Below are 25,615 nucleotides of genomic sequence, written 5' to 3' on the forward strand. Positions count from 1 at the left end.
GTCAAGTGGTGTCCTTCTGGGCATTGAGCCTCTATGTTTCTACATAGACCTACGTTGTTATGGAGTCCCTTGTATCTCAAGTTGCTGGTCCAGATGGGTTTGAGTGTTGGGACTTAACCACAACAAAGCAACAGCACCCCAAGTGTCCAGACTCAGGACAAACCAGTCAGTGAGGAATCTAACTTTTTTTTTTGAAAAATATACTTTATTCATAAAATACCTAAAAGAACATTACAAGACATTTCAAAATGGCCATCACAAAAAGTACAATCAAATTCAAGTTTCCCACATAGATCACGCTATGTGCTTCAATACAATCAATGATCATTACTGACATCTCAACATGGTCGTTACAGACAGTCAGACAGTGCAATGGTGTTCAAGTTCTCTACATAGCTCATGTTGCACTCTGAGGTGCTCCAACACAATTATGATACATTTAGTATTCACTATATACATTCCTTGTGAGTCATACAGCCCGAGGGGTCAATACCTTTCCCAGCTGCTCGGTGCGCTGTGGCAGAAAGGTCTTAGGCAGCGACCTTTCCCCATTGCGCCTTTGCGGCGGCTGCCCCAAGCTTTACTCCGTCCCTCAGCACGTAGTCCTGGACCTTGGAATGTGCCAGTCTGCAACACTCGGTCAGGGACAACTCTTTGTTGGAAGACCAACAAGTTTCGGGCAGACCAAACAGCATCTTTCACCGAGTTGGTGATCCTCCAGCTGCTGTTGATGTTTGTTTTGGTGTGTGTCCCTGGGAACAGCCCGTAGAGTACAGGGTCTTGTGTCACAGAACTGCTTGGGATGAACCTCGACAAAAACCACTGCATCTCTCTCCAGACCTTCTTTGCAAAGGCACATTCCACAAGGAGGTGAACAACGGTCTCTTCCCCATCACAAGCACCTCGAGGGCAACGTGCAGAGGGGGTGAGATTCCTGGCGTGTAAGAAGGATCTGACGGGGAGGGCCTTTCTCACCGCCAGCCAAGCTACGTCTTGGTGCTTGTTGGAAAGTTCTGGCGATGAGGCATTCTGCCAAATGACTTTGACAATCTGCTCAGGGAACCATCCCACCGGATCCACCATCTCCTTTTCCCTCAGGGCCTCTAAGACGTTACGTGCCGACCACTGCCTGATGGACTTGTGGTCAAAGGGGTTTCTCTGCATAAATTTTCCCACGAGGGACAGAGGGTACAGCACGGTCCAACTACTTGGAGCGTTCCACGGCAGCGTGGCCAGACCCATCCTTCGCAGCACCGGAGACAGGTAGAACCTCAGCACGTAGTGACACTTGGTGTTTGCATACCAAGGGTCTACGCACAGCTTGATGCAGCCGGACACAAAGGTGGCCATCAGTATAAGGGCGATGTTGGGCATGTTTTTTCCCCCTTTATCTAGAGGCTTGTACATCGCATCCCTGCGGACACGATCCATTTTCGACCTCCAGATAAAGCGGAAGATGGCTCGGGTAATTGCCATCGCACAGGAGTGTGGAATGGGCCAGACCTGTGCCATGTACAGCAGCAGCGAGAGTGCCTCACACCTGATGACCAAGCTCTTACTCGCAATGGAGAGGGAGCGTCACTCCCACATGCCCAGTTTTCTTTCCACCATAGCCACTTGCTCCTTCCAATTTCTAATGCACGCTCCAGTTCCTCCAAACCATATCCCCAGCACCTTCAGGCCGTCTAACCAGATGGTGAAGGGGACAAAGGATCAGCCCACCCAGTTCCCAAAGAACATGGCTTCGCTCTTGCCATGATTTACCTTGGCTCCCGAGGCCAGTTCAAACTGGTTGCAGATGTTGATCAGTCCATGCACCGACAGGGGATCCGATCAGAAGACGGTGACATCATCCATGTACAGGGAGGCTTTTACCTCAGTGCCTCCGCTGACTGGGATTGTCACTTCTCTTATGCCTGGGTCCTTCCTGATGGATGAACCAGTTAGTGAGAAATCTAATTGCCAACAGGACTGAGTTGCTTGGTTTTGGTCAGTGTTTGGAGACTGTAGCTTGCACCTCCCACTGTAGTGAATGCATCACATCAAGGTGACATTGCGATAGTTTCCTGGAACAATACATTGAGGAACCGACTGGTAGAGATAAACAGGAATTTTGAAGCTTACAGGCTGCAATTAGTGGAGTGCCGCAAGTGTCTGTGCTTGTGCCTCAGCTATTTACAATGTATATGACTATCTTAGATAAAGAGACTGAGGCCAGAATTTTTTGTGCCCATTGGCATCGGGTGTCATGGTGGGCATGAGTAGACAATATGGCAGGAAGCCCAAAAATCGGTTTCATGATGTTGTGAAGCCAGTTTGCAATTGTCCGCTCCGCCCATCAATGGCGGGACGCATTTCCCGCCGCTGCACGTTGGGAACTTCATTTTAATACATCTGCATATCATAATAAGCCTAGCTCGCTGGAATCATCCCCCTACGCTGGACCATTCAGGCACATCAGTGTGATTGCACGCCAATGTGTTTCACAACAGCGTTTATAAGGCGTGCACTTGGTGAGATGTACTTCGAGGGGAACTCGGAGGTGAGTGCACACTAATGTCGCGCAGCATTCACGGGGATCACCCGTTGGACTTCAAAGTTGAGGCGCTGCGCATTCAAGAGAGGGCACAGGCAAGTCGCATTTTCCCAGCTGGCAGAAAATGCAGTGCCAGGGCAAGGGCTGCACTGCTGTAGATGGTAGTGCACAAAGATATGCTGGGGTGGGTCGGTGGGAGGGAGGTGGTCATGCATTAGGGAAACCTTGGATAAAGTGACCATTCCTTTAGAGAATTGAGACAATTCAGGCGCAGCCACATTGACGTGCTTGGAGTCGGGCCTCTAGCTTATCTGCCCACTCAAGCAGCGAGAGGCCTGATAGTTCCACCAAGTGCTCCCGAGCTTTTCATTCCTTGGGAACAGACTGAAAGGTAATGAGCGTTTTAGTGAACTGCAGAACAATTGGACAACTGAACACATTGTACAATCTCCTTGCAGAAGCTGGCCATGGCGCAGTCACTGGTGGAGGCGCTCACAGCCCCTTGCAATGTCATCATCCTGGTTTGGACCAGTCTCCTCCATGGTTCAAGCTAACAGTGCAGGCTTGCAGCGCGGGTTAGGAGAATGCCTGTGCCTGAGCTGAGAGCACAGCATGCAGTTCAATGAGCAAAGCTGCGCCAATTGGTCAGGCAAAGTGGGGTAGAGGTGGGTGGGGTTTTGGGCAACCATGCAGCACACTGAGTTCTGAACATCCAAGTGGTGGCCTGCACTCTCTGGGATGCACTAAGGGACCTTCAGACTTAACCAAGAGAGGTTCTTAGTACACCTAAGGCTAACCCACACATCTCTTTCTTTCATCCTGCAGGAGGAGTACATCAGGAGCACGGAGCCTGATGCCCAAGCTGTATGCCTCATGGCTTACAGAGCGTGGAGACAAAGGAGAAAAGAGCGACGGAGGCAACTACTGGGCAGAAGGAGGAGCAGCGCCCTCAGGAAGAAGGGGTGGCTGGGGTTCCCAAGCACACTGCCGAAGAGCCACAGAGAGCCGTCGCAGGTCGGCACCTAGCTAGACCCAGGGTCTAGAGCCAGCAGTGGTCATTACCGCAGATAACCAAGAACCAGTGTCACCAAAGACTGCGCATGTCCAGGCAAGTGGTTGGTCACATCTGCCACTTGCAGCGGGATTTGGTGCCAGGGGGACATGGAGGGCATCCACTACCAGTGGCCGTGAAGTGACTGTGGTGCTCGACATTTACGTCAGTGGCTCCTTTCGGGTCTCCACAGCTAACCTTTGTGGGATATCACAGGCCTCCACGCACAAAAGCACCTATGAGGTCACAGACGCCATCTTCACAAGGGCACACAACATTGTGCATTTTGCCCAGTACCAGGAAAGTCAGGATGCAAGAGCCTAAATCTCAGGTTTCCCACAGCTGCAGGGTGCCAACAACTGCACTCACGTAGGACTCAGATCTCCATGGCAACAAGCAGTCAACTAAATCAACCCCAAAAACATCCGCTTGCCAAATGTGGAGCTGGTGTGCGACCACCACAAACACATCCTGCAGATCTGTACATGGTTCCAAGGAAGTGTCCATGACGCCTACATTCTCAGTGGGCCTCAGATCCCTGACGTCTTCCAGTGTCTACAAAAGCTACAGGGTTGACTCCTTGGAGACAAGGGCTGCCCACAGAGGGGGTGGCTGATGACAGGCGTGCGGCAGCATCAGACTGCAGCAGAGTGAAGTTACAATGAGGCTGATGCTGCAACTCCACACCTTGGTGAGGCAAACCATCGGGATGCTGTAAATGAGGTTATGGTGCCTGGGCCAGTCTGGTGGAGCCCTGCAATATAGTCCTCAGAGGGTGTCACACATCGTCGTCATCTGCTGTGCCCTTCACAACCTGGCACTGCAATGGGGAAGGACCTGGCTGAGGAGGAGGAGATGGAGGAGCTGCACATCTCCTCCAATGAGGGTGGGAGGGGTTCTCCAAGGCAAGGATGGCGTTGAGGCCATCGCACTGGCCAGATGAGGCAGCCATGCTCAGGAGGCCCTCATAGCTGCTAGATTCATGGAGGATGCTGACAACATGCAGCAAGGAGATAGCATAGATCTTCACATAGCTTACGTGTATGTCTGACTCCTGTCTGGCTGATGGCACCTTGCTTGCGCTCTGTGAAGTGCATCATATCATGGAGATTTGGCAGGGAAACTAACTTCTTCTGATCCTATGGCATCCTTTGTGACCTGAACCCTTCAGGGCCACTCTGTCACTGGACGCAAATGCTGATGAGATGGGAGGGCCAGCCGCACCTAAAAGGTTCTGGGAGCACATAGAGAGAATGATGGAACCCTGTGCTGCCAGCCCAGGACATTCTGGCAACAATGATAAGCCCCATCCAGGTGTAAGCATGGCTGATATGACCAGTGACTGTGAAGGCGCACCATCAGTGTGCTGGGAAGGTTGCGCAAAGCACGGGGAAGAGACCCTGGACTGAGACACCTGCCTTTATCTTGTGCAGGGACCAAGGTTTCACATCCTGAGTGACACGAACACTGGTCATCAGAACAAGAAGCCATAGGCAAGGGGACATTCTTGGGAGTTTATTAACAAAATGAATATTATATACAAGTGATTTACACTAGTGCCCAGGCTGTGCAACTACATCTTCTTAACCTTCCTAACCGTGTCGCTACGTCTTGTTGCTCCCCCGACATCCACAGCGGAGGTGGAGGCAGCCTGCTGAGTGCTACACCCTGTCTGTGATGACCTTGATGGGGGTCCTCTGGAGGGCCGAGACCTGGAGGGCTCCGGCCAGCTTTCAGGGTCCTGCTCTGTGATAATGGCACCCTCCTCAGCCTGTGGAGCTGGATTTTCTGGGGTTACAGTAAGACGGAATTCGGATGGGCTGGAAACTCCCAGAGTCACCTGGGTGGATGGCACAGGGGTGTGCACCTACTTATACTCCTTCCTATGGGTGCCTGAGGGCCCTGGCTGACTCCTTGAGGAGAAGGGGAAGCTAGAGTGAGATTGAGCTGCCCGCACCCCTCTCGCTTTGACACTTTTTGAGGCCAACTATGGCGTCAGCAATGGAGTTCAGCCCGTGCAGCAGTGCAGGGGTGACATCCTGGACCAAGGTCTCCATCGCGGCTGCCATCCTACCAGTGTTGACTTAGATGCATTGGCATGCTGGTGCTATCACCTCAGACTGAAGGCGGACGGACTCCTCTATTGTGCCTTGCAATCTGAGGAGTGCAGTGGACATCCTTTCCCGATGTTCCCAAACTTGCCTTTGCAGCTCCAGCAATTGAGGTGTGACTGAATCCAGAGGTCCTCATCTGACTTCAGATTTCTGACCTCCAGCAGTCCTCTGAGTGCCAGAAATCTGGGAAGTCTCTGCCTCCGCCAGCTGTGGATCAGTCAGTGCAACGTGCTCACCAGATTGTGACCCCGAGGCTGTTCTAAGGCTTGGACCCGCCGAGATGTGTGTCTCTGCGCTGGTGGAGGGTGTGGGTGAGCCCTGTGACGGGACTTCACTGTGGGTTTCAGCAGGCTCCTCTTCTGAGGCGTCTTCGGGACTTGAGTCGAGGACGTGGGTTGTGGACTCCATCGGCTGCTTGCCAGTTAACGGCCAGCCAGCGTGAAGCGCGTGCTGAAATGCTCAGTGCAGCCACGGTGGGGGGGCGGGAGGAGGCAGGGCACTGCGTAAGCCTGGGTGAGCGCTGAATGAAAGCTCCCTGAAGACAGAGTGCTGCTGCCTCAGGGAGCTAAAGGCTTGAAAACAATTAAATAAAGTTTTCAAAATCAGGAAAACGTTGCCCAAGCATCTCAGTCGCCTGAACATATGCCTGATAAAAATGCTGTCCAGAGAATTTTTTTGTTATTTAACAATGGCAACCCCATCCCGCCCTTGGATAGGTTTCACGCAAGATGCAAAGTCTGCCTGGCCAAATCACGCACCTGCCAACCGTAAGGTTGAACGGACCATGAAAAATCAGACGCAATTACAACTTTAATGGTCTCTTAATTGTCGGGGAGTGCGCTTCTGACTTTTGCGCATGCCCGCCAACCGAAATATCGCGCGAGCGTGGGATGACGCCAGGACATTCGCCCGACGTGTCCGATCAGGTTAAGCACGAGCCTGCACACTAACCTAAAAATTCTGCACAAGGGATTGAACCATCCAGTCCTTGTGATTTAAGAGCCTGCTGAGAAGTCAATGGAAGTTTAAAAGTCAATAAACATAGGAGCACAAGAAGCCTGTTCTGCCATTCGGTTAGATTATATCTGATTCCAATCTTAACTCCATCTAGCTGCCCTGGTTCCGAAACTTTGTGTATCTTTCCCTCTGTCCTGTATTCTGCAGTAGTGATGATAATGAAGTTGTCAGTGTTCGCCGTATTTACTCCTTTGAATCTGACAGCAACTTCCAGAGCCTGCACACTGAAATGCAGAAATCCAGATGTTGCTGTCAGTGATTCTATGCTTCTCCACAGGAGGCGCTGTTGATTTCCCTGCAGTCTGCAATCAAGCAGAACAGATCACAACTGCCCCTTTCAACATTAGTCTTGCTGTAAATACATTATCCTTGTGTGTAAAAACTTGTTTAATAAAGTGTAACTGGATTTTAACATGAACAGAATTCATAATTATTGCTGAAAAAGAGTTCTGGCTCTGGAAGACTATTTCTATTTTTGTGAAACGTCCAATTTCTTCATTATGATAAAAAAATTCACCATTTTGAAAGTTATACATTTTTAAAAGTTTGATTGATATTTCAGCTTCTACCTTAATTCCATGAGTATGTCCCAATCACTTATTTTGCTCTTTGCAAAATTTAATTATAAGTGAAGGACAACCTGTGGTTTCTACTTCCTGGTTTGCTGTCTGTAAGAATACTTCAATGCGATTGGCTGCTTACCCTACTTGATGACATTACTGTCACTAGACGCTTGGAGATCCCCTTGACTTGCATCAGGTTCAAACTGATGTCAAGCATGGGGAAATCCACACCACAGAGATTGCTCAATCTTGTGTTGGTAGCTTTATTTGAGGTCAATGTGGTGCTTTGCCACTGACCACAAAATCCAGGCCTATCAATTTCCGTTTTGAAATTTTCAATTGACCCCAGACCCCCAAAGCGTTCCAAATTTCAATTACCTTTTATGTGAAGAAATGCTTCCTCCCTCAACAGATTAGCTCTAATTTTAAGAGTATGCCCGCTTGTTCAGACTCCTCCCATCACTCTACCTAATTAGTCAATTGCTTTGATCATTTTAAACACTTCTGTTATATCAACCCATAATCTTCCATCGGGATACAGTTAAGTTCATGTCACCTGTCCTCATAATTTAACCGGTTTTGTGTCAGTATCATTCTAGTGAATCTGCGCGGCACCAGTTCACAGCCAATATACTCTTCCTGAGGTGCGGTACTCAGAACTGATCATATGTGATAGAAGCTTACACTGATTGTATCAATCATAAACCAATCTGGTTTTGTGTTAGCAACCTAGTAGGGGCTGAAAATCACATTTTCCCCCATGCCTTTTTGATTGGAAACTGGCGTTTCTATGAATGCTAAACCTAGAATTTGATAGTCAAAATAGAAGCTATCATTAAAGTGTGAAACCAGAACTGCTCTGATTCTCCACAAGTGGCTGGGTCATCTCAAATTTGCTAATTGAAGAAAAACTCCACACAGTGAAAAGTGCAAGCACTACCACCTCAACGGAGGGGGAGTGTGCATCTTTCCTTCTCCATCATCTTCCCTGCAGGGCATTGGCTAACAACTTGCAAAGCCCGCGAGGAGAGATGTGGCGCAGAACCAAACACAATGGGAGAAAGAGAGCAGAAAAAGAGGAGAGAGTAGATTCGATAGTCACTTCCGAGAGAGAGTTGTATGGAAAAGGCTAAAGGGAAAAATGTCAGTTTGAATCTGGTGCCAAGTCAAGGGGATCTCCAAGCATCCAATGATAGTGATGTCATCAAATAGGGTAAGCAGCCAATCACATTGAAGTATTCTTACAGACAGCAAACTAGGAAGTAGAAACCACTGGTTGTCCTGCAATGAGGAATAGAGTGGCAGAGGTGGGGGCAAGTGGGACTTATTTTCAGTTGTCAGCCGTGGCTCATTGGGTCATACGCATGTATCTTGATTCAGAAGATCATGGGTTCAAGTCCCACTTCAGGGAAGCTGACCCTCCCCTCCCTGTGTAGTGCTGAAGGAGTGCTGCCCTTTCAGAATTGCTCTCTTTGGGCAAGGCACTGAACCGAAGCTGTGTCTGCCCTTTCATTTGGAGGTAAATGATCTGCCATGGGAGTTCTGCGCAGTATTCTGGTCACTATTAATTTCTCAATCATAATGCCCCCCAACAAAAAGATGGTCTGGTGATTGTAATATTAATATTTATGGATCTTGCTGTATACCACTTGGCTGCCACATTTTCTACATTAAAAGTGCTCAATTGGTTGTAATGTACTTTGGGATGTCCTGAGGTTGTGAAAAATGCTCTACAACAGCAAGCCTTTAAAGCTGCAGGACCCTGAGAATTTATTTGCATTTTGGGTATTAACTAAAATGGAAAGGGAAGGGCTCGACCCAGTGCTGGGGTTGGAAAAGAGCATCTTACTCTACTGCCTCTCTACTGTCTGATGGACCCAATGGCTCCATCACCCCCTCCACCACCATGGCTTGCATTTGTTCTGATTACACAAGCCCCACCTGAGATCAGTTAGTGACACCAAACAATAACAGCTACATGTCATGGAAGTACTTTTCCAGACCCCGTGAGTTTCTCAATGCTAAAGCTCTGCCACACAATTCTTCATTTAGAGTGAGGAGTCTCAATTACTGCACCTTCACTGGAAGATAGTAATAAACTTCAGAGAAAGATCACAAACGTAACCCAGTTTCAATTTGTGCCCTTACAAGTTAAACCCCAACCAGCCTTCCACCTCCATTCCCTGCTCCTCTCCAGGAAATGCTGACTCAAACTGCCGTATATATGTCCTCATCTCTCTTGAAGGCTCTGATTTACACCACGGCCTTTGAATTGAAGGATATTATCTATCACCAAGAGCATTCAACTCACCTCCTGTTAAAATACAGCAGGCTCTCAACCAACAATTGCTGATGAAAGTCTGTGCCAAATCGAATGATTCTCTGGCACCTAAAGTTTAGAACAGCCAGTTCTTCATAGGACACGAACAGGACTGCCTCCCTGCCCAAAGTTAATATGTGGTGCCTCTAAATGATCCAAGGACACGTCAGTGATACAGAGGACAGCATACAATTGTCCTGATCAAAACTGTCCTTTATCTCTGTGCAACCTCCGGATGTCCCCAACGCACTTATTAAAAAATTAATTCATGGGATATGGGCATCGCTGGCTAGGCCAGCAATTATTGCCCATCCCTAATTGCCCTTGTTCAGAGGACATTTTAAGAGTCAATCACATTGCTGCAGATCTGGAGTCACATGTGTGCCAGACCTGGTGAAGACAGCAGATTCCATTCCCTAAAGGACATTAGTGAACCAGATGGGTTTTTACAACAATCGGCAATGGTTTCATAGCCAAAATGGTTTCATGGTCATCATTAGACTTTTAATTCGAGATTTTTATTGAATTCAAATTCCACCATCTGCCATGGTGGGATTCAAACCCAGGTCCCCAGAACATTACCCTGGGTCTCATGAACACTAGTCCCCCATGATGTATTTTCAGAAGAGTAGTATTGTTGTAATGTAGGAAAATGTGACTGCCAGTTTGTGCACAGCAAAGCTGCCACAGACAGCAATGTGATAATGGCCAGATAACTAGTTTGAGTGATATTGGTTGAGGGATAAAACATATTGGCAATTTTGAGAAGAAAGCCCCTGCTCTACTTCAAAGTAGTACCATGGGTTCAATCTTTTACATCAGCCTGACACGACAGATGAGACCTCAGTTTAACATCTCATGCAACAGAGGGCATCTCTGAACAGCGCAGTGCTGGACTGTTTGCCCACGATCTTCAGACTCAGAAGCGAGAGTGCTACCCATGGAGACACAGTTGACACATAAAACTCAAGTCACCCATGATGATTCTATTTCACTTGTGAGGAAAGCCTCTAGAAGGACGGTTTCAGCATTGGGCATGCCCAGAGAGTGCCGGCTGGGTTACTAAGGCTCACATCTGCCACGAGGCCCTGACCTGCACTGACTGCTTCTCACTCGGAATTGCCCTGTTGCAGAATGCGTTTTGGAATCTATTTGTAACTTCAAGTAAATCCTTCAGATGTTTTCGCTGCACCTCCCATTGTTGGGTAGGGACCATCTGCACAAGCGCACAACCTCAAACTTTGTACGTGACAGGGTCGAGCAAGGGGAAAGGACACTTAAAAACAAACAGAGCAATTTAAGAACAGGTTTACTGCAGTTTAGCCAAGGTATAGTCAAGAAGCTAAGGCTGGGGTGTCATTTATTTTCCATTCAGATGCACGTGTTTGGCTGAGTCATTAATGGACACTTTGTTTGCCACCTGTAGTTCACCAGTGAAGGACCAACCTGCTGATTTACCCTTCCAACACTGAATCCAAGACACTGGACTCTACAGCTATAAATTATTGCTGACGGTATCACAACAAAACTGCACAACATTCTTTTGTCCGCCATTTTAAAGATGGTAACCCATTTAAAAATAGCGCTTCTCCAGTACAGCAACAACAACTTGCACTTAAAAAGCACCTTAAATGTAGCAAAATGTCCCATGGATCTTCAAATGTTACAAGGTGCATTAGCAAACAGAATTTGACATTGAGCCACATGAGGAGATATTAGGACTGGTGACCAAAAGTTTTCTTATGAACTTCCTAAAGGAGGAGGGAGAGGTAGAGAGGTGGTAAGACTTAGAGAGGTAATTTCTCAACTTAGTACCTAGACAGCTGAGGGTTGAATGATAAAAATCGGGGATGCACAAAGGACCTGAATTGGAGGAGCACACAGATCAGAAAGGTTGGTTGAGCAGGAGGAGGTTACAAAGATAGGGTGGATGGGGCAATGGAATTATTTCAACACCAGGATAAGAATTATTAAATAGAGGTGTTCCTGGACTTTTACTGCTAACAGAGATTTCTAAGCTTATTTCCGGATACTGTCAAAGACTTGGACCACCTTGACTTGTCAGTGGCAAAATGCAGACCATGAAAATTCACTAGTGAGGAAATGCTGGAACTATATAACAGGTTGATATGCTTCTGAAAGGAAAAAAAAACCTTAATGTGTCTGGATTGATCTGGCCAGTTCTACTGAAGGGTTCCACCAGAAATGTTTATCTATCTTTCTCACTCAGAAAGCTGCACTGGCTTGAGGTACAGCTCCGATGCTTTCAATTCTCTTATATTAGCCTTGTCAACTCAGGTCCATTGCCTTCTTATTTCAGGCCTGACAGCATAAGAAGTTAGGTATGTGAGAAGACCAGCCAGCTGATTCTAATGAACATTGCTCTTTGGCGACCTTGAATGTCTGGTATTCCCCGTGTTAGCAGGACAGGTAGCCAAGACACTTCAAGACCTCCCCCACTGTCACTTTGGAACCAGACTCCTTTTAATCAGAAAAAGGAACGCCTGGGGGTGTCCAATATTCTGATTTTCTTGTCAATGAGAAGCTGCTGGTCTGATTCTGACCAAAGTCATGAATTAGCTAGATATAGAACTATTCTGCAGTGGTGCTAGATGGGAGCATCAACCCAGGAACAAGAGAATGTCATTCAAGCCCTTTACCCCATCCTGCCATTCAATTAGGTTATTGCTGATTTTCATCTTAACCACATTTACCCGTCTTGGTTTCACAACCGTTTAAACGCTAACAAAAATCTGTCACTCTTAGTTTTAAAATTTCCAACTGACCTTCAGCTTCAACTCAGGGAGAGTTCCAGGTTTTCACTACTCTTTGTGTGAAGAAGTGCTTCCTGACATCACCCCTGAATGGCTCAGCTGCAATTTCAAGGTTATGCCCCTGTTTTGGACTCCCTCCCATCACCAAAGGAAATAGTTTCTACCATATCAACTCCTTTAATCATTTTGAGCATATCAATTAAATAACCTCAAAATCTTCTACACTCAAGGGAATAGAAGCCTACTCTATGTCCCTTGCTTTGTCGCTGTGGTATCTCTGCCCTCCCCCTCACCCACCCCGCCACTTTTCTACACTGAAGTTGCATCACGGGAAATAGGAAACCCTGAGCTGTAAACGAGGTCAACGGTGCAGTGAGAGTCTGGTGCAATCTTTCAGGAAGGCTGTAAAACTAAATGGGGCTGAAAAATGATGTGTAAATTCTTCAACATGTCACATCTTTGAAAAAAGAAAGTCATGGTGGAAATGAGCAGAAATCCCAAGTGTTTCCTGAGTGTCGCTGTTACTAAATCTGTCCATCTGTAGGAGATCAGACTGGCAGCGTGTTATCTCAAGCTCAAATCCCGATTTTGGCTGAGTTGAAACCTTGGGGCAAGCGTTCTTTACTTGGCGAGGTCATCTGGAGGTGGGATGAGAGAATTGGCTCTGGAGGGATTCCTCTGCATACTGCACAAGTAGGCTTTTTGCCAGAACGACCAGGGAGCAGTACTGATGTAATCCATGGAGATTCCACAGACAGGAACATCCCACGCGCTCACTCAGAAAGAAAACAGGGGCACTGAGAAAGTATGAGAAGGAAGAGAGTGCAATTCAGACATGCACTGGCAAAAAAAAGCAGTGGTGTCACAACTCTAGATAGGGCAACACCTTGTTATGATAGCCAAGGCAAGATACAACCTTACAGTTGCTTTAAAAAAATATTTCAACAGGAACCTTTCATAACCCTCCAGCTTTCCTAGAAGGAGACAGGAAGTTTGTACTGTTGGTGTAACAAGGAGTTGCAAACAGTGCTCCAGTGGTAATCATGTCTCTTCATGTAATTAGCTGTAGTGAACTCTACTGAACTATTGACCCATACTCAAACAAATATGTTATAATGCCCACAAACCAAAAGTTGAGCCTTAGAGACAATCCTGTACACTCAACACCACTCCAATCATCAGATATGCCAATGGTTCACTTTATACTCCACCTGAAGTAAGCATTCCGTTCTAATCATTTTCTTGGCAACATTCATCATTCAAACATTTGATTACAAAGCTGTCTTTTAAAATGACGAATGGTAAATTCGTTGCTCCATCGTTCCCTGCTGTCCCTCACGGCTGACCACAAGATTTCCTACAAGGAATTCTGCCAAAAGATCTGTTGTTGTTCAAAGTCAAAATTTTTCCCTTGAACAGCAATGTTTTACCCAATCATTCAAGGATTCATGGAATGACCTTTATCTGAGGTTATGGTCAAGGCCTGTTCTGATTTCCCGTGGCTGTGCGTACCCATTTTTTGCGCTGTACAGTCCCTTTCAGACTATTGCATGGTTATGAATCTTACAGCTTGTGCACAGCCAGCTTTTCCTGTACATCACATTTCAAATTGCTGCACAGTTGCACACCCATGCAGCTAAGAAGCAATATCGGTCAGGGTCAGCTGACTCAGAGCAGAGCCCACCATTGCCTTACTGTAAATATCTTTCTTCAGGTGTGGGCAGAGACAGGGTTTTCTCCTTATCTGTAATTATCTCCAGCATGACAACCTTCCACCAATCTCTCTGATTGCAGTTCCTTGAGCATCAAACCCTTCTATTCCCTGCAACTGGTAACCATGGCATAGCTGTATAGGCTCCCGCTCTAGAATTCCCACCCTAAGACTCTTTACCTACCTCCTTTAAGAGCTTGTTTGACCAATCTTTTGCTGTCCCCTTTTAATAGCTCTTTCTTGGCTCATTGTCAAATTACATCACTATGAAGGAATTTGGGGCTTTTTAGATCTTGAAAGAGTAATACAAATGTTTCAGCTTCAGATCTGGTTCACGCCTACAAATCCTCAAAGCTAAGGGTGAGGTGAGGGAGCTAAAGTTCACCTCTATCTTAAACATAGTGTGAAAACAATGGGTAAGGTTGCCAACACTCCAGGTTTGTCCTGGAGTTCCAGGAATTAAAGATTAACCTCTAGGACAGTGGAGTGAACAACAGCCAGCTACAAAAAGTCACAGGGACATTAAAAAAAAGAGAGAATTTTAAAACACTTCTTTTGAATGTTTTTCACTTATTAGTTATAAAGAATTGGAGACTTGTCAAAAAGGTAGTTTGATTGACAGTCAAGCATTAGTCATTCAGGTAATTAAGAGGTCATTCATCTTCCAATTGGCATTCCAACTGGTGGAGCTTTGTGAAGATGGACATGGTGGCAACCAGTGGCAGGAGCACGGGAATGATTAGAATTAGCAAGTCAGGTGAGGAAACCTCCAGGAATACGTACAACCTACACCTCGGCTGGAGGGGGAGAAGTAAAGCTCTTTGCATATATTTTTCTTGGCAATTTTCTCTTCTTACTTCCCTCTTCTGAAAGCGATGACTCTTTATTGGGTCACTGCTCTGCAAGTACAAGGTACCACCCTGTACCTCGCCCAACTGCACATTACTCACACACAAGCCCTGACAGCATTGGCCAGGCATTTGATCCCAGTGAGCACAATCCTGCTCCCATTCAACCTCCATGGGCGGACTTCCAGAGCAGGGTTCACTGGAGAATGATTAAGGAAAGCTCTGAATTTCCTCTCCTTAGACCAAGTGGAGGAAGGGGTGGGGAACTGGTGGGGGCTGCAGGGTGCTGGGAGGGGTGGCGTCAGGGGGGCACACTTAGGCCAAGTTGACCAACCCCCAACCAAGCAGAGATCACTAACTCAAGACAGACCTGGGAATCGACCTTTGGACACTCCTGCTTGCATGGCTCAGCTGCTCGTTGTTCAGCTGAACAGAAGACCCCTTGGGCACTTTCAGGCAACACAAGCTCACATGTAAACATGCCTGTGGCGATGTACTAAACTGTCCAGCAGAGGTTATGAGGACACGAGTAGGCATTGGTCAAACACAGGGTCTTGTTGATCTGTGAGGCTCTTGAAGAACATGCTGAGACTTGGTCTCAAAGCCCAGCCATTAAAGGTGGATACCCAGCCCAGATAAGGGAAAGATGCTGTCTCGTTGTCATTGACACCCAGGCCCCAAGAATTAATATTAAAAAAAAACAACTGTGTTCCTGTAATTGCGCTGATTTACAAGGAAAGGTTTAAAAGAGTCTAATTTGTTTTCTCAAGGTGTCTTGTTTGTCCTTCGATATGGGAGAAGATAGCCAGAACATCAATGATTTTTTTCCGCTGCGTTCTCTGGTGACTGAGGAAACTCATTTTTGCTCAGAATACGCAGCTGCAGATTGAACAGCAGATGCCGGATTCATTGGGGCAGGGATCTTGATCCTTTCGGCGAGATTTCTTCGGCTGGTGATTGCATCCAGCATCTGCGATGCAATGGGAGCCTCAAAGTAGGAGGTGCCTCAGTGGATGGTTTCTCGCAAATACTTTCTAACCCTGAGCAATTTGTCCCCACCTACTGGCAAGCTCTGAGACTGGGCAAGCGATATCAGGAAGAGACTCAATGAGGGAGCCCTTCTGACATGACTAGCTTAACAACAGAGAACAACCCTAAGTGACATCATCAGCATTTGCTAGAGGGAAGGACCCGACGTGTTAAAACTTCACTATTTGAGTGAGCTAGCAAACCAGCATGAACCCGATCTCTTATCCCTCTCTTTCTTAAACTGCAATAGTTGTCCTTAAAATTATATTTTTATTTGTTTTTCCTTTCTCGCTAAGTTCATTTCCATTTTTGAAACTGCTGCCCATCTTTCTCCCTTTGCCCTCCTCTAATTTGCTCAGGGGTATCTCAGACAACAGGAAACCAAAAGCCCTCGGCTGTATCAGATTGGCATGACTTGGGACACAATTTCCTAGTTACTGAATTTAATGTTCTTCTGGTGTTTTGGCTGGCTGGCCAACATTAAGATCCCCTAAAACATTGCTGGTAATTAAAATTCACTCCGCAGAACCAACACTGTGCTGCTTAGCTCAATATAATTCCACAGAGGAACTTACAGTATGGTTCCTGAATGGACTGCAAGAGTTACAGCTCCCGCAAAGAACAGATGTTATTTGCTGCCAAGAGTAACAGTGAGTGGAAAACATTGCCCTTACATACATACATTTCATATACGCACATACACAAACACACACACATAAATTGGAGAAGGTGCAAAAAAAATTGACAAAAATGATGGTCACGGAGAGGTTAGACTTATTGAGAAGGATTAAACAGGCTTGGGGCTTTTTTTCTCCAGAAAAGATAAGACTGACATGAAACCTGATGGAGGCCTTTAAGATAAAAGCAAAAAACTGCAGATGCTGGAAATCCAAAACAGAAACAAAAATATCTGGAAAAACTCATCAGGTCTGGCAGCATCTGTGGAGAGGAGCATAGTTAACGTTTCGAGTCCAAATGACCCTTCAACAGAATTTTAAAACCACTCCACTTGTGGGGGGGAGATCAGAACTAGGGAGCATAGATATAAGATAAACCCAGTCGGGAATCCAGGAGAAACCTTTTTACCCAGAGAGTGGCTGAAATAAGGAACTTGCTACCTGGCATGGCTGAGGTGAATAGAAAAGATGCACTTAAGGGGAAGCTAAATAAACACACGAATGAGGAATAGAAGGTTATGATGATAGGGCTAAATAAAGAAGGATGGGAGAAGGCTCATGTGGAGCATAAATGGTAGCTTAGATCAGTTGGCTGAATGGCCTGTCCTGTGCTATAGGCTTGATGTAACATATATATTTGATTGAGATACACACGTACATACATTATATATTAGACACACACATTCAAATAATGCTCACACAGAGAAAAAGTGCCCAGACTCTGCACAACTCTATGCAAATATACATTTGCATTTCTTGAAATGGAACACAACAGATGTGAAGAATTGAAAAAAGAAACGTTAATTTACCGAGCCTTTTTAGTCTTGCCTTAAAATTTTCTGTTCCACTCCCTGACCTGGAGGAACCCCCCTTCCACCCCCACCAGCAATTAACCATCCCCACACCCTCAAACATTCCTGGAAAGATTCACTTGCTATTGAAGCTTGTTTGTATAATTGGGCACTGTAGATTTGCTCAGGGAATCAGACACAAGAGTTTCGTGAAATTAAACATGAAGTAAAACAGCTGGTGGGAAAACACCCAGGCCACTTTGAAAAGTTAGTGCCGGAAACCAGAACTTTCACTTAAAATCACATGCCGACTGGGGTTAGGGGGTGCTGTGGTGGTGGGGGGGTGGGGGTTTAGGATTTTTGGTAAATCTTTTAAAATTACTTTGAAAACAGGATTCAGCCAAAAAATGAACAAAATTAAGTACTTAGATCAGAAATACTTCAAGCAAAATCAAACTCAAAAGAATTGGAATTCCAAAATAAAATGAGATTAAGTCAGGCAGTGTGTCAGCCTATTGTAAATCAGCAATAGTGGTTAAATATTCCACAATCCTTGCAGTATTAGGTATAGAAGAAATAGAATGGGGCTGAACAGTAAACAAGTTGACACATAAGTGTTAAAAACACATTGTTTTTAAGACCCCTGATCATTCATATTTGTCCTCTGCTGATTATTTAAAAAGTCACGTTCCTTATTCAAAGACAATGCTGCTTTGAAACGTGGAACCACCGATACAATTATTGTACAGAATACCCATTCTGCCTTGACATTTGTCATGTTCAAAGCTTCTCACAGCTTTAACGGCAAGAAATTTCACCCCAGGAAGAAAAGCCTTCAGCTCCTAAGCAACTAATGTTAAGGAAACACTGGAAAGTTTATTCAGCTGGGAGGCAGCTTTGCCTGAAAGTCAGATGAGAAAATTGCAGATTAACTACCAGTTTTACTACTTACAGGAACAAGCTGAAACAGAGATCTGTTCTCAATGCGGAAACAGTTGTGTTAATGTTTACACACCGTCACGCTTCTACAGTACTTTAAAGCAGGCTTTAAAGCATTAATCTTGAGTCTAACTGACTGACACGGCGCATTCACAGTATGACATTTACACATGAGAGAAAGAAATGGAACAGATAAAACTCTTTGGCAGTCTGACCCACCCACCCACTGGTCATTGAAGTGAAGTAATTCAACAGCAAAAAAATACAAGTTGCTGTACCTGTGTGTGTGCGGTGTGACTGTCCTCTGGGAGGAATCATCCTGAATCCCCCCCACTCTGCTATCTCGATTCTGTCTGTGCAGTTCTGCACGGTACAGCAGCCCATGAGGTAGAAACATGACAACAAGATACTGACACGGTTTGATAGTAAAGTTACTTCACTGAACCTTATTTGGTCTGTGATGTAAGAGGAAGTTCTGCAGTCAGTGCTGCCTACTTTTTCCATTCACTACAACATTTCCTGTTGTCATTATTTTCTTCACTGCAACCCAGTTATTACAGGGAGGGAATCCTTGTGCCCTTTGCCTTGTGCTGAGTTAAAGGCTGAACAACTTTGGAATGTTTTTTTAAAATCTGCAGCTAGCACAGACAACTCAGCAAACTTCCTGCATTGAAGAAAAAAAACAACTAAATAAAGAAAATTCAGTTTTGGGGTGGGGCAAGATTGGTTGCTGTTCAACCGACTAACTCCAGGGGTCACAGTTCACAAGCAGCAAATCACTGCAAATATAACTCTGGTCAAACAGTGTTAAAGGCCAAAGAAAAAAAGGATAAACCAGTAAATTTTAAAATTGACGTTATTAATCTTTTTACCTCTAGAGCTTTTACCTCTGGCCTGCACCTTTGGCATTATGAAATGTCCAGGAGGCCCATCTCTACTCCTGCCTTAGCTCACCTGCTGCTGAATCCCTGATCCTCCTCATTGCCTCTGGACTCAGCCATTCCAGTATTCTTCTGGACACCCTCCATATGTTGAGGCTCTGCTGCCCACAACCTAAATCACACCAAGTCCCCCACCATCCTCTGTGCCTGCTGATTTACATTGGCAGTCCATCAACATCTCCATTTTAAAATTCTCATCCTTGTTTTCAAATCCCTCCGTGGGTTCCACCCCCTCCCCGCCCCGGCATCTCTGCAAGCTCCTCCATCCCCACAGCCTTCCGAGATACCTGTGCTCCTCTGGCCTCTTGAGTGTCTCTTGATGTTAATTGTTCCGCCATCTGTACCACGCTTTCAGGTGCCTGGGTCCTAAACTCTGGGACCAGGGTTTTTGCAGTTGCTGGGCGGGCTTGGCGGGGGCTAGTGGTAACGGCCGGGAAACCGGACTGCCGCCCGCGATGGGGCCCTGACCAGGAGTTCACGGCCGGGGGGGGAGGGTGCGCACAGTAAAAGCTGCCTGAGGCATGCCTGCCAACCGTATGGTTGGCCAGGCAGCGTAAAATTTCTTTTAATTATTACTTTAATGGCCTTAATAGGCCGCTTAATTGTCGGCGGGTGCGCGAGGGAGTCGGCAGCACGTCTGCCGACCGAAATATCACGCGAGTGCGCAATGACTCCGGGACGCTTGCTTGAAATCATCACGCGTCACTTTACACTCGTTCGGATCAGGTGCATGCCCGCCTGATGAGTGAAATATTCTGCTCTGATTCCTTCTCTAAGCCACCATGCTTCTCTTTCCTCCTTTAAGAAGCTCCTAAAAATGGATCTCTTGACCAAGCTTTTGGTCACCTGTCCTAATATTTCTTTATGCGACTCCGTGCCAAATTCTGTTTGGTAGTGCTCCCATGAAACACTTTGGCATGTTTTACAATGTTAAAGGTGCTTTATAAAGAACAAAGAACAAAGAAAAGTACAGCATCGGAACAGGCCCTTCAGCCCTCCAAGCCCGCGCCGATCATACTGCCCATCAATTAAAACATTTTGCACTTCCAGGGTCCGTATCCCTCTATTCCCATCCTATTCATGTATTTGTCAAGCTGCCTCTTAAACAGCACTATCGTACCTGCTTCCACCTCCTCTGGCTGCGAATTCCAGACACTCGTTACCCTCTGCGTAAAAAACTTGCCCCGCACATCCTTTATAGTTTTCTCCTCTCCCTCAAATCTACGTCCCCTAGTAATTGACTCTTCACCCTGGGAAAAAGCTTCTGACTATCTATTCTGTCCATGCCACTCATAATTTTATAAACTTCTATCAAGTCACCCCTCAATCTCTGTCGCTCTAGTAAGAACAATCTGAGTTTCTCCAACCTCTCCTCATAGCTAATAACCTCCAGACCAGGCAGCATCCTCTGCACCCTCTCTAATGCCTCCATATTCTTCTGGTAATGTGGTGACCAGAATTGCACGCAATATTCCAAGTGTGGACTAACCAAGGTTCTATACAGCTGCAGCATGACTTCCCAGCTTTTATACTCAATACCCCTGCCAATGAAGGCAAGCATGCCATATGCCTTCCTGACTACCTTATCCACCTGCATTGCCACTTTCAGTGACCTGTTGGCCTGTACACCCAGATCCCTCTGCCCATCAATGCACTTAAGGGTTCTGCCATTTACTGTATAATTCCTGCCTGTATTAGACCTTCCAAAATGCATTACCTCGCATTTGTCCGGATTAAACTCCATCTGCCATTTCTCCGCCCATGTCTCCAACCGATCTATATCCCGTTGTATCCTTTGACAATCCTCTTCACTACCTGCAACTCCTCCAATCTGAGTGCAATCTGCAAGCTTACTAATTTGCCCAGTTACATTTTCCTCCACATCATTTATGTATACTACAAACAGCAAAGGTCCCAGCACTGATCCCTGCGGAACTCCACTAGTCACAACTCTTCATTCAGAAAAGCACCCTTCCACTGCTACCCTCTGTCTTTCATGACCAAGCCAATTCTGTATCCATCTTGCCAGTTCACCTATGATCCCGTGCGACTTTACCTTCTGTACCAGTCTGCCATGGGGGACCTTGGCAAAGGCCTTACTGAAATCCACGTATATAACATTCACTGCCCTTCCATCATTGACCATCTTTGTCACTTACTCGAAAAACTCGATCAAGTTAGTGAGACACGACCTCCCCTTCACAAAACCGTGCTGCCTCTCACTAATATGCCCATTTGCTTCCAAATGGTAGTAAATCTTCTCCAATAATTTCCCTACCACTGACGTAAGGCTTACTGGCCTGTAATTTCCGGGATTATCCCTGCTACCCTTCTTAAACAATGGAACAACATTGGCCATTCTCCAGTCCTCTGGGACCTCACCTGTAGCCAGCGAGGGTACAAAGATTTCTGTCAAGGCCCCAGCAATCTCCTCACTTGCCTCCCTCAGGACTCTGGGTAGATCCCATTTGGCCCTGGGGACTTATCCATCTTAATATTCTTCAAGACACCTAACATCTCCTCTTTTTTGATCTCAACATGATCCAGGCTATCTACAGACTCTTCCCTAGACAAATCAACTGCTAAGTCCTTCTCTTTGGTGAATACTGATGAGAAGTACTCATTTAGTATCTCTCCCATTTCTTCTGGTTCCACACACAGATTCCTACCTCTGTCCCTGAGTGGGCCTACCCTTTCCCTGGCTACTCTCTTGCTTTTTACATATGTATAAAAGGTCTTGGGATTTTCCTTAATCCTGGTTGCCAGGGGGTTGCAAGTTGTTGTTGTTGAATTGCTTCAGACAAAAGCAAAAGCAGCCAGGCAGTAACTGGGAGCAGTAACTGAATGTGTAATCATGAATGTGCAAGGCTTTGTGGAGTCTTTTAAAAGGGAGGCTTGAAGGTGGGGGTACGGGTATCGAGCAGGGCTACTTAAGGGGAGATAGTGACAGAAATGTTAGCAAATTAGGAATGTGTGGATTACGGTGTGGGACTTGGAGTTTAGATAATTATTTATGCAGGGCAGAACTTGGGAAGATGGCTAGCAGAGAGTGATAGTAGACAAAACTGCAGCTGACAAAGTTGCGGATTCAATATACACAGCCCAACACACAGCCCCAACACACTGGGACTATAGTTTTGGGCTGTCAGCGATATAATGCACCTCAGAATAGGCGGTGCCTCAATGGATGGTTTCTCATCATGCTTTCTTAGCTGGGGCACTCATGGATGCCTATTTTGCACTATGTTTCAGAGTTACTTTTAAATGGTCTTTTTATCCCTTTTGCAGATCACCACTTCAATGCCAATGCAGCACCAAAGATCTTCTTTGAGATTTGCTTTTGACTCGCACCCCATGACCTGACTATCATAACCCTACTTTCATGTACTTTTTATGGACTGCACTGCAGCAACTCACTAAAACTTACTTTGACAGCGCCAGCAGTTTCTGTCACGAAGCAAGTCAAGAGCAGCAACCTCATCGGAATTCAACGGGAGTAAAATGCATTGGATCAGCCTGCGTGTTACAAACCACCCCCCCACCCCCTCATCTGTATGGCCTCCCCATTCAAGTTAAAAAACCCTGGAATGCCCTACCTAAAACCAGAAACATACCCGTAAGTGCCCACAGCAAATCAGTGGAGTTGGTGCAACACCACCTCAAGCTAGAGGATGGAGAGGAAGAAAGCACATCCCAGCAAGCCGACATGTGAAAGTTGGGGCTCCAGGAACATTGAGTTGAGTTAGGATTGGAGGCAAGCAATGTCGCAGAGGTAGAGGTAAGTGTTAAAGAGGATTGTAAATTTGAAGCTCAGCTCAATCAGGGTGCACAATGTGGAGCTCGTACTAAACAAGAGATAGAACTTGACTGGAGTGGAGAGGGGTGGGGGGTAACGAAACTGCAGAGCAAAACATGTTGGCTGTTTTCAAGGAACAAGCCTGAGCTTAGCAGAGTGAATCACAAGAAAAAAAGTCACAATGGAAATACTTCACGACTGGCAAAAAATTTCTCTTAACATTTTTAACGAAAACATTTCGCATTGATCAATTCCAACTGATAAGCACCTAAAAATACTCATTTCTGCAGACTAATATGTTTATAAGATGCGAGGTCTCGAAAAATGTTTAGCCAATCCTTTTCCATTCAATTGCCGAGCACTTACAGCGAATCAAGTCAAAAATGACTCAGTAACGTCACAACAAACGTGTAAAAAGACACGGAGCTGTTTCCATCTCTTTTCGCTCCCGGTCTTGGAGTCAACCTCCACTTAAAGCAAGCAAACTTTCTGACGAATGGAATCTCACCAAGAGTGCTGTCTGTTATTAATTTCCTTAATCCACTTCAGACACGGCAAAGAGAGACAAAACATATGTACATCCACTTGCTCTGGTTCCCCAGGGGTTAATCCACAGTAAGTATTTTTACAAAGATACAAATTTAACTTCGGGAATAAGGGACAAGAGTTTGAAATAAAGACTCGTCCGTAAATGTCAGTCAGTGAGAGGAAGGGAAGAGTCCAGTACGATAGGAGGGAAGTACGCCATCATTCTGCGCATAATTTACAGCTCTCGCAGTTTGATTTCATAAAGGTGAACAGGGTGAAGGAAAAAACTGCAAGGTCATGGTCGCTGAGTCCGAGGTTCAGGGTTGAATCCAATTCAGAGACTTAAGCTCAACATCTAGGCTGACACTCTCATGCAGTACTGAAGGAGGTACCATCTTTCAGATGAGAACTGACGCACCTCTTAGGGGAACATAAAAGATCTCATGGCTCTATATAAAGACGACCAGGGAAGTTCTCAATTTTTATTCCCCAATCAACATCAGTAAATTCAAATTTTCTGGTCAGTCCTAGATTGAATCTCACATATCCTACATTGCAATAGCGACTGCACTTCAAAAATACTTCTTTGGCTGTGATGTGCTTTGGGACATTCTGAGGTCATGAAAAAAGCTATAGGAAAGCAAGTCGTTCTTTCGTCTTTAACAGCACTGGGAACACTGCATCTTATTGAGTATTTGATGACCTCAGTTTACAATCTTCCCTGTAATCTCTATTCTTGTTCCCAGCCAGGTGTTTCTCTAGCTCATATCACAGCAAGTTTTTTAATAGTGTTAACAGATGGTCTGCTGGAAGATACTGAGGGAATTCAGTATTGAAGAGAGATGTACTGGACAGCAGGCGCTCTTGCCTCCAATGGCTGCATTACCTCATAGCGGGTAATATCTATTACTTTGTGACATGCACACCTTCTAATCAATGTAAAACAAAGTGTGGGAGGTAATCACTCACAGCACCGGTGGCAACTGGTTGACTGATGAACCAGTTGATTTCTTGTGGGTCTTGTATATCATGAGGGTAGGCTAATATCACAGAATTAATGAGTCACCATAGGAGCCTCTGGCACACTTTCTACTGTACAAGAAGCACGGAGCATACAATATAATCAATCACTTAGCAATAGGCTATCCTACTTCCAGGAAGCTATTACAAGCTCTGTGCTAAAGTGTAAAGGGAATCCACAAGACATCACTCATTGCTTCAGTAATAGCCTCAAAAACAGCCTGAATATGAAATTCACCTTCTTTAATCTTACAGAAGTTGGTACACAGCCTTGAGAAAGCTCTTCTTCCATGGCTGGACAAAATACAAGATGATGAATGTTATCCGATAGATGACACTTCATTGACCTTCACCCCATCTCTCTCTATTTTAATTACACAATTTTAGTCAATGCTTCTCTCAATTTCCCTTTCTCATGAGCTGTAACTATACCATTTTACACATGTCTGCTCCTTCTTACTCCTTCATCATGCTGTGTTATGTTCTTTCATCTTTCTAGTGAGACGTTAAACCCAGGCTGTCTGCCCTCTAAAGTGGATGTATATGATGCCTTGCCACTATTTTAAAGAGGAGCAAGGGAGCTCTCCCCATTGTCTTGGCCAATATTTCTTGCACAATCAACATCACTAAACAGATTACCTGGTCATTATCTCATTGCTGTTTGTAGGAGTTTGCTGTGTGCAAATTGGCTACCATGCTTCCTATATTGCAATAGTGACTACACTTTAAAGAGTATTTCATTGGCTGTAAAATGTTCTGGGATGTCGTGAGGTTGTGAAAGGCGCTAAAGAAATACAAGACTCTTTTTGCCTTCAGGTGCCGACTCTCACTTGGTTTCTCATTCACTGAGATCCCTCTGGTGCTTCATCTGGGTGGTCACTCATCTCTGAAGGGCATCACATTTAAGTCCAACTCTGTCCTTTCTCTACACTACATTCATCCATTGCTTATAGGAGTTAT

At 45.7% G+C, this 25,615-nt stretch overlaps 1 protein-coding gene across 4 annotated transcripts in view; it reads right to left on the reverse strand.

Moving 5' to 3' along the window:
• LOC121291157 (transcription factor HIVEP3) overlaps positions 1-25,615 on the reverse strand; it is a 370,482-nt gene that overhangs the window by 96,979 nt on the left and 247,888 nt on the right. Inside the window, exon 1 of one of the 4 annotated variants that reach the window (XM_041212247.1) lies at positions 18,649-18,776. The exons of 2 other annotated variants lie outside the window; for them this stretch is intronic. The gene's annotated coding sequence lies outside the window, so the exon portion shown is untranslated. Of the gene's footprint in view, positions 1-18,648; positions 18,777-25,615 lie in introns of those variants that run through there. One more of the 4 variants, XM_041212248.1, reaches the window with a different exon arrangement.

The sequence above is a fragment of the Carcharodon carcharias genome, chromosome 19 (genome assembly GCF_017639515.1).
Source record: "Carcharodon carcharias isolate sCarCar2 chromosome 19, sCarCar2.pri, whole genome shotgun sequence".
NCBI classification, from domain to species: Eukaryota; Metazoa; Chordata; class Chondrichthyes; order Lamniformes; family Lamnidae; genus Carcharodon; species Carcharodon carcharias.